General features: G+C 40.1%; 1 protein-coding gene across 2 annotated transcripts in view; it reads right to left on the bottom strand.

The window, feature by feature from the left end:
- Window positions 1–15,910, bottom strand: part of RNF144B (ring finger protein 144B) — a 130,961-nt gene extending 115,051 nt beyond the window's left edge. The window contains exon 1 of one of the 2 annotated variants that reach the window (XM_005302873.5): window positions 15,774–15,910. The gene's annotated coding sequence lies outside the window, so the exon portion shown is untranslated. Of the gene's footprint in view, window positions 1–15,418; window positions 15,552–15,773 lie in introns of those variants that run through there. The other variant, XM_065585093.1, reaches the window with a different exon arrangement.
- Between the last annotated feature and the right edge of the window lie 210 nt (window positions 15,911–16,120).

The raw sequence follows: 16,120 nt of genomic DNA, 5'->3' as shown, positions 1-16,120 counted from the left end.
CATTTCAGTTGAAACATAATTCTAGCAACAGATATCTTATGAAACGTTTGATATCGTGAGAAACTCCAGCTATTAGCTTTCCAATGATACAGAGCATTCATTTCTATTCACAGCAGCTCTTTAAGCAGCAGCCACTAACCCTTAGCAGAATTCAAGTAGGAATCCAGCAATACTACACTGAAATAGGAATGAAATATGTGATTTTAAAACTTAACATCTCATGATCTTCTAGGGCTTATAATAATAATCATATGCCACTGGGAATCTATAAATCAAAGCCTTTTGTCTCAGAAGGTGTGCGTGTGGTATCAGTCTTCTAAATGGTCCCTGCTTCTTGGTCTAGCAGTGGTTTTTAGCACTGGTCCAGAGGCTGACTAGAGCAGGGCACAGATTTCAGATCAGTGCAATTTTCATTCTCTTCATACACAATGTTCCTCCTCATCAGGGCCGGCCCACAACATTTTGGCACCTGAGGCGGGAAGCCATGCCCCCTCGCTTGGGCCAAAACTTTGAAAGGTCTCAATTCTGCCTTCTTCCTGTTCTACTCCTTTCATAGTACTGCTCTGCTACCTACCCCAATAAAGGAGAACTAACAACTTAAAATGCCTTGTTCAGAAATTTTAAGTAACACAACTTTCAAATGCCTGAACAGCGAATGTAACTTTTCTTGTCTGCATCGTAAACACCAGCATTTTTATCTGTTTGAATAATCAAAGTGGTGCTTTCTGTGCTTTCTTGGTTGCAAAGATTTGAACTGCTTCCTGCAGAAGGTCCACAGTCTGGGCCAGCTCACGCTCTATTGAGATGGTTGCAAGGCCGACCAGCCTCTCCTGTGTCATAGTGGAGCGTAGATGTGTTTTTATTAACTTCAGCTTGGAGAAGCTGCGTTCTCCACTGGCAACTGTTACAGGAAGTGTTAGAAGTATGTGCAGAGCAACAAAAGCATTTGGAAAGAGAGTGGTCGTCATTTTATTTGTGCACATATATTCCAGAACAGCCTTTGGAGTTGATCCTGCTGAAATGTATCTTGAAAGGGCTTTCAGTTCATCACCTAAATTACTCGTATCAATATCGCACATGTCATCATGTGTCAACACTCTCTAGTGCCCTGCATTGCTGGTGTAGGACTTCTTCAGGTATAGTGAGGAGTTTTGGAATATCATACAACATCCCAAATATACTGCTGTGTTCCTTGAGCTGCATGAAATGTTCTTCAACTGACTGTATTGCACAATCTAGCACCTGGTTAAAGAATTCAACTTTGAATTGTTGTTTGGGGTCTCTTATGAGATTATCCCGTGCCTCGTAATCAAAATGTCTTCTTCTTCGGTGACTCTTGTATTCTTGAATGGGTGGGAAAATAGCTTCAGTGTGAAGTTCCTCTGCCAACTTCTGTGTACTCTTCAGAACGTTTTGAAATCCCTCATCTGACCGGTAAGATTGTAGTTTTGACTTGGCTTTGATCAGTTGTTCCATTGCTCCAGATATATCAAGGTCAACACCTTGGAGTCTCTTGCTTACAACATTTATTTCAAACAATATGTCATGCCACAACACTAAGCCACACAGAAATTTGAAGTTATGTATGTTTCTGATGATTCCATTTCCCTCTGCCACTGTTCTCCCAAGAACAGTTCCTGTCATAGCATTATCCTCCATAATGGCAACTATGGCATCATCTATCTTCCCAATTTGGTGTTTGATAGGTTTTATCGCCTCCACTCAACTTTCCCATCGTGTGGCACTCAGTGGTTTCAGTGTCAGAGAGGATATTCCCAGATGTTGCTTCAAAATTTGCCATTGATGAGTTGATGCAGAGAAATATACTTAGATGATTTGAATTACATTAAATATCTTGCTGACTTCAGATCTGCCACAATCTTCTGTTTGACTGTTGTTGCCAGTAACTGTATGATCTCATCTTGAATTGTTTTTCCAAGGTAGTGGTGTGTATACATTTCTTGGGTGGTGACTCTTCTTAGATGCTCCTGGAGTACAGCATCAAATTCAGCTATCAGCGCCACAATTTTAAGGACGTTTCCATTGTTTGGCACATACAGCTGATCTGAAGTGCCACACAGTGCTAGGTTTTGGATAGCAAGCATTTTCACAATGGCAGTGAGCCTTTTCAGAACATTTTGCCAGTAAAGAGACTCTGATGCAATCTTCTCTTGATGCTGATCATCTATGGTGGACTTTAACCTTAGTCTCATTTCAAGCTCTTTCCACCAATGGAATGTCTCTGGTGATTTGCTGCCTTCTCATGGCATGCCAGATTTCTAGCCAGATTTTTCCAGTCCTTTGTTCCTGTAGAACCCAATGTGGCTGGAACATTAGACTGGAAGAGTTTGCAACAAAACCCAACATTCTGGATTTCTGAGTACATAAGCCATGGCCTCTCCACTTTGTCACCATTGGGGATTTCACACCAGTAATGTGTTGGATGGAAACTTCTATTTTCATTGTCTTTGGGGAACATGAAGTTTTACACTTGCTGTGGCCCATGCAGTACAAGGAAGTCCCCAGCCTACTGCTCAAGTGGGTCCACAGTCCTGGATCATCTAGACTTAAGGAATTAAACTCAGCAGTAGCTGTTTCTTGCGCCTCCACCACACTCTTCTCTGATCTACACTTTTCTTCAGGAATGTGCATGGTTACATCCATTTGAGATAGAGATATGGATGCTGCAGTAGCTGCCAGGTCACCTGCACTCTGACTAACTAGAAGATCAGGCATCTCCTCACCACTCTCATCCTCACTGGGGCCAAAAGGCTCACCGTGAACATTTGTGTCTATGTATCTCAGGAGAGCTTCTTCCAGCTTAGATAGAAAAGCTTCATTTGCTTTCTTTCTTTTTCTGAATGCTGCCCCAGAGGGGCATTTTCTTCTTTCACTCATGACTGCTGTTCTGTGCCAGCTATAGTGGCTCTCAACACTCAGCAAGTGACATTTTCTATTAATAATGTTATTTGTTAAAGTATTCTTGATACAGATTGGCTTTCTCTGCTCAAAATTTCTCTGCTCAAATGAAAAGTGAAATAAGTGGTCTGAAAAGTTGTCTAGTTTCACACTAACTTCTTTGTGTATTTCTGTATCCCAGGCTGACTTGCTATGGTGATTTTTTTTTTAACAGAGCTATTCATTACTGAATCATAACATATATCCCTCAGTTTTCTGTAGCAGTAATATATTAGGGAAGCTACTGCCCCTTTTCCCCCAGCACAGCGAAAAACACCGGGCTCAAAAAATTGTGCTAAAAACGACACTGGCCCTCCCTACACTGGTACTAATACATTGTACTAGAATTAGCGCCAGCCCCTGAATAATGGTAGTGAACAAGGTACTCTTTAGTTCCTCAGAACACTTTTCCCAACCATTAATTCAGATTTATCTGAGTTGAGCAGGAGCCAACTGTTCTACATTCAAGCAAAAATGTCTGCTACCCTGTCAGAGAACCAGGAAGAGATACACAACAAACTGCTACTAATGAAGGCATAGAATTATCAGCTTACTAATGGTAACTCCATGCTAGGGTGACCAGATGTCCTGATTTTATAGGAACAGTCCCGATTTTTGGGTCCTTTTCTTATATAGGCTTCTATTACCCCCCACCCCCTGTCCCAATTTTTCACATTTGCTGTCTGGTCACCCTACTCCATGCGCACGTATGCGCGCGCGCACACACACACGCACACACACACACACACACATATCTTGTGCTCTAGCGACCTCATATATATATTGAAAAACCAGAGGATGAAGACCAGAATCATGAGGCTACGTAAGGGAGAACAAAGGCCTATCAGTACCAAGGGAGAACAAAGGCCTATCAGTACCTTATTATTCTTCAAGTTGGGTGACAGTGAGTGATGTGGATTATATGACAGTGGGGACCAGGCTGGATCCCTTAACTCTTCATTTCCAGACATTCTAGTGTATGGGGTTTTTCTAAAAGGAGTAAAATTTTTATAAAGAATGCATACTTTTTTGGGGTGTTAACAGGACTCCCTTGGAACACACTTGCAACCTGATATCTTCTTGAACAAATTTGTTTTGTTTTTTAATCAGTTTTTACAGTGAGTTATGTTGGTGTGCTGAGAATTTGGGGAACTGTAATTTTCCTATTGGTTCAAAAGGAATACTTTAGTTAAGAATTTAAAAGTGAACATTTTCTCTAAAAAGTCTCCAAAAAGGGAATGTTCATTCCTTCTGGAGGGTTTTTCAGTGATGTTGAAATAGACCCAAATGTATGCAAAACTGTGAACAGGCAGGTAAATCAGAAATTGGATACTTTATGTTCATGTAATGCTAGGTGTTTTACAGAAGGTATGAAGACAAGAGCCGTACTCTAAAGAGTTGACAAAGACCATGCAAAAAACTTACGCCTAGGCTTAACTTCACATCCTAGCTCCCTAATTCAGCAAAGCATCCACATTTAGAAAAACTCTTCAGCATAAATGCCTTTCCAAATAGGGATGGATTTAAGCAAATGCTTAAGTGCATATGGGCCTGTGAGTAATTCCACTGCTTCATATGCATAAGTCTTTGCAGGAGAGGGTCCTTGCATACAAACAAAACAAGAGAATTGAGAGATGATGAATAAAGCAATCCAAATCAATGGTGAAGTTGAGCACACACTGCAAGTTTTTACATTTTTACTGAATTTATTTTTTAAATACACATATTTTGTAGTATTTTGCAATTGTGATTTTGTTTACTTAACACTACTCAGCAGGGATAGTGACTAAGTTTGATAAGCCTATGAATCAGTTAAAGTGTAATATAAACCTATTCAAAAATCATAAGTGTTATTATGATTTGCATTAAAAATCAGCTGTCTTTTAAAAAAAGGCAAAGTAATAAAAAAAAGTCTCAAATATGTCATTTCAGAATCTGAATGAACAAAATAGAAATCAGAATTATTTTATTCAGATTCACTGTGAAGCCCTGAAAAGTCAGCCCAGAGAGCCATAATGCATTTTAAAATCTGTTTGCATATTGCAAAATGTTGTACTCCTAACATTTCAGGCACAAACCTCGATTTTACAGAGAATAAAAGGAAACATTTCATAACAGAGGTAAAAAATTGAATCATCAAATGGTTGAATAGCTCCAAAGAGCATGTTTTATCATTTTTATATTATTAATGTTTGCTTCAGAGCTCTGATTTTTCACTCTGTTTCTCATTTACTAGTATGTCTTATTGGAAACCCAGGAGGTGGGCGGGCACAAGCCCGCCCACTTCTAAAGGCCCCTCCCCCAGCCTAGCGGGAGGGACCACTGGACCCAGGGACCAAATGAATGCGGGGGACAACTAACGAGAAAAACAGGGACTGAGGTGAAGGTCATAGGTTCAAAACAAGGGTACCGGATGGGTACACCGAGCAGATTGTGGAATGTTGTGGAAGAAGCGAACTCCACTCTTAGGTTGGAAGCAACAAAATCAGAGACAGCTTTATTCAGGACATGCAGTTGCAAGGGAAGAACACAGCTGACAGAGAGCATCTCTGCCTCAGTTTCTCCAAAGTACAAGCAAAATCACACAAGCATTTATACCTCTTTGTGACGTGCATTAATTAAAAACATCTGCATTTTATTTAGGCTATTTAGGCCACCCAGTATGTGGGGAGAAAGAACGCTACTTTATAATCAAGTAATTCCAATTGTGAGGGGGGAAAAGGCCCATTTTAACTGCCATTTTACTCATATTAATTGTTATTTTTATTTTTAAGTATTTGGGAGCTACTCAGATACTCCAGTCATGAAGGCGGCAGAGACAGATAAGTGCCTAAGTGGACTGGTAAATATGAGCAATGAAGGAGAATAGCTTCATCTAGTAAAATCAGCAAGACTTGTCTTGCATACGACAAGTTCAGATAATGTGCTAGTCGTCAGAAAAATGTAGCTAAGTGGATTTTTGCAGTGGATTAGCAGTCAGCTAGATGTGAACCTCCGCTGTATATTTTTGTTTTTATATTTTAAACTTCTCCCACTTTGGGGACAGTTTAATATTACTCATACTTTTCATTAAAAATGTAAAGGAAAATCCTAATCCAGTGGACAGGGCACTAGACGAGGGGTTAGGAGACCTGAGTTATTTTCCTGGATCTGGTACTACGTGATCTTGGGCAAATCATTTCACGTCTCTGTGCCTGCTTCCTCTCCCAACTTTGTCTCTCTGTTTAGACAGTAAGCTCTTTAGAGCATCAGTTGCCTCTCGCTCTGTATATATACAGGGCCTAACACAATGGGTCTCTATTCTTGGCTAGGGCCTCCAGGTCCTACTGTAATACAAATAATAAAAAAGAACAAAAAGAACAACAGTACATGTATTTTAAAATAACCTATACATGAAACAAGTATTTTTCAAATAATAAGAAAACTACAATCTACAGTTATTTAAGTATACAAAATTATTGACAAATAGTCTGTAGAAAGAGAAAATGGGCCAAATTCTCCTCTCTCTTTAGGCTGCATAGGATGTAAATGAAGGCAGAGTATGGCCTAATGGGTACCAGAGTGATTTAAAAAAAAAGTTGATTTGAAATAAAAGTTCATTCCTATTGAAAGGTTGAGAAATGTTATTTACAGGAACAAAAATAATTCTGATTAATGCATGTGGTTCTTCTAGATGAACACAAAAACTACCTGCTGCAGAAAAGCCAGGCACAATCTGAAGAAGGTGGAAACCAACATCTTCTGGCACAACTACAGAGCCCACATCAGCCCCAGGACATACTGCTTTATTTTTAAGTGAGAGTTGATGTTGGTGGAAAGAAGGTTTTTTGAGGTGAGGAATAAGTTCCATGCCAAAGAATGTGATCTGTTTGGTTAATTCAAAGAAAGCATTTTATTTGAGAAGAGTCAGAAATTCTTGAAGTGGCATAACTTTGGACTTTTTGCAGTTTATTTTATAGCTCTCAAAGCTGACAAAGGCTGTGACCAATTCCAGAAGATTAGGGTTGGATTCAAATAGAATGCTAAAAGACAGTAAGATTATATCCACTTACATCAAGGTTATGAAGGATTTTGAGGTAGCGGTAATACATACTGATTTTGAAAAGTACAAAATGTTTATAGTTGTGTGGGTTCTGGCCATGGAAGCTCCATAGTTTTCCCCAAATCAGCAGGCATGGAACTTAATCACAGTGTCAGAGAGGAAAAGTGTTTCCCTTTACTACACCATCAACTGCATTTGGGATTCCATCTTCTATGCACTACTGTCACTATTCAGAAAATACCTGCAGAACAGCCTCCCCAAATGAACACCTTTGATGACCTCAATGATATCAACACTGGGAAGAAGAGTATCCTAAGGCTGATAGCAAGTCAGCTAATCAGCATCCTTCTTAAAGGGCTTTCAAAGTATTTAGAAAGTGTGTAATGATATTCAAGGGCATATTGCCCCTGAATGAATAGAGAAGGATTCTCTGTGTCAGGAAAACATGTACTTAATTTTTTATTTTTATTTTAAATAATGAAACTTATAGTTTGTGTGTTTTCCAGGTGAGAACAGTCCATTGTTTCTCAATCTGCAGACAGAAATTGCAGTTAATCCAGTTTTTCTCTGAGTTCCCTAATAGATATAAAGTTCAGTGAAGACAGAGAACCATTTTTTAGCACTAATCCATCAGGCAGGAAGGGTCTTATGAAGAAGTGTACAATGACTGCATTTCCAGGCTAATGTTTTTGCACAGAGCTCATAGCAATGACAAAGACACTTCCATCACTTGGCCCATTTTTCAGATGAATTATTTGCCCTGATGAAGAGACAAGATCTGTGATCTTCTGTGCCAAGTAAGGTCACATATCTTGTTTTCTAAATAGAGTATAAATTAGATTCTCCTTTAAAAAAGAAAAATAAACTGGAGGGAAGTTACTAGTGGAGTTCCTCGAGGATTGGTCTTGGGACCAATCTTACTTAATATTTCCTTTAATGACATTTGCACAAAAAATAGGCGTGCGCTCATGAAATTTGCTGATGTCACAAAGTTGGAAGGCATTATTTACTCAGAGAAGAATTGGAATATTATACAGGAAGAACTGGATGACCTAGAGAAATGGAATAATAGAAATGGGATCAAATGTAATGGTACAATGTGCAAGGTCATGCACCTAGCGACCAATAAGATTTTTGCTATAAACTGGGAACTTATCAACTGGAAACGACAGAGGAAGAGAGTGACCTGGATGCATTAGTCGAACACAAGATACCTATGAGCCACCACTGTAAGGTGGCTTTAAAAGAGCAAATGTGATCCTAGGAGGTATCATCAGAGGTATTTCCAATAGAGATAGGGAAGTATTACTACCATTGTACAAGGCACTGGTAAAAACCTCATCTGGAATTCTGTGTACAGTTCTGGTGACCCATGTTCAAGAGAGTTTATTTCACATTGGAACAGGTGCAGAGATAGGGTACTAGGATGATCAGGGGAATGGAGATCTTACAAGAAGAGACTAAAAGAGCTTGGCTTGTTTAGCCTACCAGAATGAAGGTTGAGAGGGGATATGATTGCTCTCTTTATATACATCAGGAGAATAAACACCAGGAATGCAGAAGAGCTATTTAAGCTTAAGAACAATATTCACACAGGAACAAGTAGAAACTGGCCATGAATAAATTTAGGCTGGAAATTAGAAGAAGGTTTCTAACCATCATAGGAATGAGATTCTGGAACAGCCTCCAAATAGGCATAGTAGGGGCAAACAACCTAACTAGTTTTAAGATGGATCCTGATAAATTTTCAAACAGGATCATATGGCAGGGTTGCCTGTGATAGCAGCTGACTGGACTTGATGACCCAGTAAATCCTTTCTAGTCCTACATCCTATGTAGGTTCTTATCTGAGCACTTCTTAAAGATGAACTAGTATAGAACAGGAACCAAAAAGTGGATCTGATTTCTAAGACTCTGAACTCTGTGACTTTTGTGACGGGTTGGATCACAGAAACCCCCTTGGGAGCTGCCACCCGATGTGCAAAGACTACCCCTGCTCCTGTTTTCCCTGCCAGCTCAGGACTCCAGCACCCTGTCTTGCTGAGCCAGACACTCCCGTCTGGCTCCAGACACAGACCCAGGGTCTGAATCACTTGTCCCAAAGCTGCAAGTTTACCTGAAAACAGCTCACAGTAGTGTGCTTGTCTTTAGCACTCAGATGCCCAACTCCCAATGGGGTCTAAACCCAGATAAATCCGTTTTACCCTGCATAAAGCTTATGCAGGGCAAACTCATAAATTGTTCGCCCTCTATAACACTGATAGAGAGATATGCACAGTTGTTTGCTCCCCCAGGTATTAATACATACTCTGAGTAAATACTAAATAAGAAGTGATTTTATTAAATACAGACAGTAGGATTTAAGTGGTTCCAAGTAGTAACAGACAGAACAAAGTAAGTCACCAAGCAAAATAAAATAAAATGCACAAATCTATGCCTAATCAAACTAAATACAGATAATCTCACCCTCAGAGATGCTTCAGTAAGTTTTTCTCAGACTGGACATCTTCCAGGCCTGGGCACAATTCTTTCCCCTGGTACAGCTCTTGTTGCAGCTCAGGTGGTAGCTAGGGGATTCTTCATGATGGCTCCTCTCCTTCTCTGTTCTCTTCCCCCCTTTATATATCTTTTGCATAAGGCGGGAACTCTTTGTCTCTCTGGGTTTCCACCCCCCCTCACTGGAAAAGCACCAGGTTAAAGATGGATTCCAGTTCAGGTGACATGATCACATGTCCCTGCAAGACTTCATTACTCACTTGCCAGCACACACATATACAGGAAGACTCACAGGTAATACAGCCATCTGCAGACAATGGGAGTCATCAAGATTCCAAACCATCATTAATGGTCCACACTTTACACAATTACAATAGGCCCTCAGAGTTGCATTTTATATTTCTAGTTTTAGATACAAGAGTGGTACATTTATACAAATCAGATGATCACACTCAGTAGATTATAAGCTTTGTAATGATACCTTACAAAAGACCTTTTGCATGAAGCATATCCCAGTTACGTTACATTCACTTATTACCGTATTTTCTCTAAAACTATCTCAGTTACATTATATTGACTTATTATCAAGTTTTTATAAAACCATATAGACTGCACAACGTCACAACTTTATCTCACGATCCAGGTCCCTGAAGACCCACCATAACACCTTTGGGGATGGTGATCCACTGTTTGAGAAACTCTACCGCTTGCAGAATACAGAGAGGCCCACAGGGCAGCTAGATGTCAGAAATTTGTGAAACTTTTGAGGTACAGCAATTACCAAGGCAAATTTGGCCATCTTTATATTCAGGTACTTCTCAACTCTAGGATCTTATTATAATAATTCTCCAAAAACCTCTTATATTTTAAGAGTCCATCTTATCTTGATTTGCTAGATGTGGCTTTTTTTTTTTTTTGCCAAGGCTTTTTTTCTTCAGACAAAAATATATATAATAGTTTCCCTAAAGCGTTTAGTCCTGTCATATCAGAGTTTCCATTGAAGAAAAGTATTCAGAAAAGAATGCTTGTAGCTTTTAGCCACACAAAACAATACTGTGGTTTTTTGTCCCTATTAAAAACATATGTTACATGTGTACTCACAATTATTTAAGTCCCAGACTACCAAAGAGGAGAGCCAGTCGATTCATGGATTACTCAATTTACACATAAATCCTATATTAAAATAATGTCAAGAGTTTGGCTTAAACTGAGAAAATCCAGAAAATATGACTGAAGCTCTGGGCCAGACTCTGCTCTCAGTTACATCAATGTAAATCCAGAGTTATTCCTCTGAAACCAATGGAGTTACAATATTTCAGATTTATACCATGGTAAGTGAGAGCAGAATTTGTCTGACTACCCTTAGCTTACTTCACTGAATCTAAGTACTGCAAGGGTCATCAAACAATGGATAACTTTACATAATACATAGTACAAAAAGGTAAGTTAAGGATACTGTTTTGGCTTCTTTGCTGAATTTTCTGGATTTTGTTGGTTTAAGCCAAACCATTAAAATTACTCTAATATGTGTGTGAACACAGATCCATTGAGAAATTGCATTAATTCAACAAAAAAAAAAGACTCAGATGAAAACATGTATATGACAGGCCATGACATTACTAAAGAAGCATGTACACTCTATCATATACATACTGTATGACTTTAGACAATCTTAGCAAGCATTTATTATTCAGAATGTTGACATCTGTCACCATCTATTGTTTATGTATTTCTGAATGCACACGAAGAATGGAGTCCTGCAAAATCATTGGAACTAGTCATAGCAGTAAACTCTTTGCCTGAGTAGACGTGTGGCAATTCTCCAAAAAGGGCCATATTTTTGGAGTTTAATGTATGCACCTTATGCACATCTACATCATAGATCATTTGAAAGCTTATTTTACGTATGTTTAGATGAGGTATGAGGTGGAGCTGTCAAATGGTGCTGTAAGCCTGTAGGAGAGGTGAAACAATGGAACCCAAAATGAGAAAATGTCAATTGTTGCACAGTTCCAGAAATACTGCAACATCACTATGACTAGAGTTTAAGTTCATTTCAATACCTTAATATGGTGTTTAATTATATATTAAAAAAATGGGTTGGATTTGCATGGGCAGGTATTTTTTTCAGGAATGATTAAGCTTTTTAGCATGTGGCAAAAATGGTGCAGATCCACATTTTGCAAAATACTACCATTAAATGTTTTCACATCACATTTTCTTAAATGTTAAAGTATCTCACAAGTGATTACAATAGTTTTCTACATTTTCAACTGAAATTTGCTGATCAGATCAGGCTCACGCTGAAGGTTGTGTACCAGCAGCAGAGACTGCATGCCCATAGTTTATACTGCATAGTGGGTAGATATAAATATATGTGAATTCTTAATGTAATGCTTCTCCATTTGTAAGCTTTTGTACATACACTGTTTTCATTTGTAATTGCCTATGCATGCAGTACTAGCCTTTGAAATATTCTAGAAACTAGTTTTTTAATTCAGTGACACTTATGCACAGGTCAGTATTAGTGTTAGAGATGGGAATACACAGCTTCGCATTATGAATATGAAAAAAAGCTATGAGAGACAGCCGTGGCCTAACAAGAAGTAACAAAGACAAAGTCAACAAGCAATTCCTTGCCTGTGCACTGAAAAGGGATGAGGAGCATGTTACAGATCTCATCAACAATATGACAAACCCAAAGGCAAGTTAAGATTTATTGGGGCCCTAGGCTTAAAGAACTATTGGGTCCCCCACACCGCTCTTCACATGGGACCCCACCCACTGCTCCTCTTCTTCCTCCTGAAGCGCCACTCCCCGGCCAGACTGGAAGCCGGAGCAAGGCTGTGTGTTAAGAGCCACCCAGGGACCCCGGACCCTCCACCTGTCCTGGACGGCATGCCCCAGGAGGCAGGGATACAGGCCAGGGGCTGCTCTCAGGCACCCCAGCCCCCCTGCCCAACTCGGGGCAGGGTCTTGGGGGAAGAAGCAGTCCAGGAGTGCAGCCGCGGCCAAAGCTCTTGTGCCAGTGACCCCACACACACACTTCTACATAGGTTCTGGCAGTCCTGCAGGGGCCCTCAAATTGGCCGGGGCCTCTGGGCACGGCCCATGGGCCCATGCATTAACCCACCACTGGACAAACCGAGACCCTGAATCACATCCAGAGGTACTTGTCAACATATCTACTGGACTGCATGTAACATAAGATGTACAAGAGTGTGTAGTGAAAATAGCAGATGTTGGTGAAGAGCAAATGGAGAGATTTGTGAGTGGTGCACTTGATTCTGATAGGATATGCAGCTTCTTCAGCCCACTCACAAAATCTGGCCTAAAAACATTTGCTGACATGGCCATGATGACCAAATTTAAGTCTGACAAGGGAAGGACAATCACAGCACCTATCACTCCAGAAACTGTTTTCCTTCGCAAGATGCAGAAATGATGTTTTAGTGATAACTGTTATTAGTCACCCAACAGGACCTGTGCCTATGTCCCTCTTCCATGCTGATAGAACAATGAGAGGAACAGACAAAGCTGAATTAGGGCATCAGCTGGAAGCTCAAGCTGAAAGAATCCATGAGCTAACAGTATGTAACAAAGAAACCATAGTGTACATCACTCAGAGGTGCCATGATGATGGCTGGAAACAAATTCCACACATTTGAATTTGGCTGCTGAGTACCTGAGGCAGGTCCTAAAGGATTTCACAAAGCTCATTGTGTAACTGAAGTCTTTGACAGATATGACAACAGTTACTCAGTGAAAACTGAAGAAAGACAGGATCTAAGGTTGGATGGAAGGAATGTCAGGTGATTGGCAGACACCCTGTGTCTCCATGGGAAAAGTTTCTAAACTTGACATCCAATAAGCAGTCAATTGTAAAATTCTTCTGTAAATATTTGGTTCTAAATGCATCTGAGCATGTGGGAGCACTCCCAACATAAACACTCCTTGCTGGAGGCTTTTCTAATGGTGAAGTAGCAAAGTCCATCACCAGCAGAGATGCTGAAGAAGCCCAAGACTTGTATAGTACTCAAGAGAAAGCAGACATAAGGATGCTTCTGCATGCTGGATGTGCCGATATGGCTTTTGGGGCTGTTGGTGTCAAAGGAACCATAGTAATTAGGTAGGGTGAACAAATGACCCAATTTTATAGGGACAGTCCCAATATTCAGGGCTTTGTCTTATACAGGCACCTATTACATCCCCACCCCGTCCCCATTTTTCACACTTGCTATCTGGTCACCCTATAATTAGATCGCTTTAGACAGATGGTTTGGTCCTTGTTGTTCACTATTTTTCACATATGGAACATTTGGATAACATGTGGACTAAAACAGGCACCATTACCAGCACAACTGACAAGCATTGCTTCATACCTGTGCATGCAATTTGTGATGCATTCACTCTTGACTACTATAACATACTTCCTGCTGTACATGCATTAACAGCATTTGACTCTGTGTCATCCCTATTTGGTACTGGAAAAAATGTGTGTTTAATGTTGTCACAATGAAGGGAACTTACCAAATTGGGAGAAGGTAACTGACAAACTGCAATTTCTCCAGCAAGGAAGTTGGTAGCAATGCTGTATGTCCAGAATGAGAAAAAAAGGAGCCCCACAGAGACCTGAATTGCTTGCATCTCAATCTAACTATCAAAAAGGACAAGACAGTGGCCAAACACCCACCATGTGAGGACAGTTTTGAAAAGCATGTCAAACGAGTATCTTGGCAAACAAAGATTTGGATGTTCTTGCCATAGGTAAGCCAGATATTGGATGGAAAAATGTGGATGATGAGCTACTTCCTGTATTCTTCAAGGGCCCAACGGCTTCTGAGCCTCTACAAGACCTTTTTTCTGCCTCTGCAAGTAGGGATCACTGCACAATCAACTGTTGCTGTAGTCAGTTCAATCTTCTCTGCACAGAACTCTGTACATGCCAAGGCAATGATAACCCAGGCACTCTTGACAGAGATCATAATGATGAACTAGATGATAATGATGTTGACTAGTAATGTTACCAGCACTAATACATTCAATGATACCAATACAAATGTATTATTTAACTTTGTTTTAACCTTTAGATCGTTGTGATATTTAGGGTCACAAAGAAATCCAATTTTATGTCTTGAAATAATATATAGTCATTAATCTAACAGAAACGAATGCAAATATTTCAAAATGGTCATTTTTAACATGTTGACGGTTTCATTATTTACCCCCGTTTCCATGGTAGCAGCACCACTTAACAACTCCACAGTCATCTTAAAATAGACATAATAAGCTTTCAAATTATATATGGCGCGCATATGTGTAGAGAGGATCATTAAGCAGACCAAAACAGTGGTGTCTGCTGCTCGCCCCAGATAGGAAGCATTTGCAGGATTAGGTCCTAACTTGGCACTGCACATGCAATAACAAAAGCATACTGAAAAGGCAGGGAGTGCACATGCAAAACACATTTAAAATATCTGTCATCTATATTTTTAACTATGTATTTCAAAATGTAACTGGACTTTTAATCAAAGCTATTTTTAAACGGAACTTACATGTAAAATGTTAATACTTTATTATAAATATGTAAAATAAAATTCCCAACTGAATAAAATCTCCAAATCAGTATATTGTTTTAAAAAAGAAAGAGTCTATAGATGTATTCATAAGATAAATAAGGAAAATCCATCTTTTATTTGCAAAATTCCTAGAGTAGGGGGAAGCTGTGCAAAGATCCCCAAGCTGCAGGCCATAGTAAAGGCACATATTTTGCAAATAATAATGCAAACCACGGAAAAATCTGTGGGGGGGTTACGTTCCTTAAATAGGAAATCATTGACTATTTACTTACAAGCCTGGGGAAAGTGGTTTGTTTGTTGCGGGGAAGAAGGAAGAGAGAAATTTCCTTGGCTTCCTACCTACCTTCAACCAATTCATGAGAAAATGCTGGCTTGACGCTGTGTGTGTGCCGAGTAGCATGGTCTATAATGGAAACGCTGACACCAGAGGCAGCAAGCTTGTGGGCGCAGCTGCAGCACTAAGCCAGTGGTGTAACAGTAACAAGCCTCTGCACCCCTCCGCCACACGAACTCACTTCGCCACAAGTATGAATGCAATGTCTTCCGATGCCGTGTGAAGCTGACATGCTGCAAAAGGGAGCTTTACAGACGAGAGGGGGGTGGGTTCATACTACAGCAGCTCTAGAAAAGCCTGTTTAAAGGTCTAGATTAGAACGAAATGCCCAGCTGCATAGAGATAACCCTGGTTAGTTTCTTACCTTTCTTCCTCTGCCCCAGCAGTTAGGGGATGGCATGAAGTTTTAAGCTTTGAGGCTGTTTCTTCCTTAACCCAGCTCCTGTTATCTTGTAATTTCAATAGTTTCTTGGTGCGTAACAACAGCGAGAGAACTGACAACAGCTTCAGGTAATAAAAGAAAAACCTTTCTCTTGCAGATACCCCTTCCTCTCTCTCCACTTCCTCACTCCTCTACTCTGTTCACTTCTTTCTTTCCTCTATCATTCCCTAACTCAGCTCTCTCTCTTCTCCTCTCCTGAGGAGGATGTTAGCAGCAAGTTCAGGATCTCAGTTGACAAGAGCTGGGGTGGGCGGCTGTAGGACCACCTC

The sequence above is a fragment of the Chrysemys picta genome, chromosome 2, assembly GCF_011386835.1.
Source record: "Chrysemys picta bellii isolate R12L10 chromosome 2, ASM1138683v2, whole genome shotgun sequence".
NCBI classification, from domain to species: Eukaryota; Metazoa; Chordata; order Testudines; family Emydidae; genus Chrysemys; species Chrysemys picta.
The sequence above is the reverse complement of the archived record's forward strand: the minus strand, read 5'-3'. Positions and strand labels throughout refer to the sequence as shown.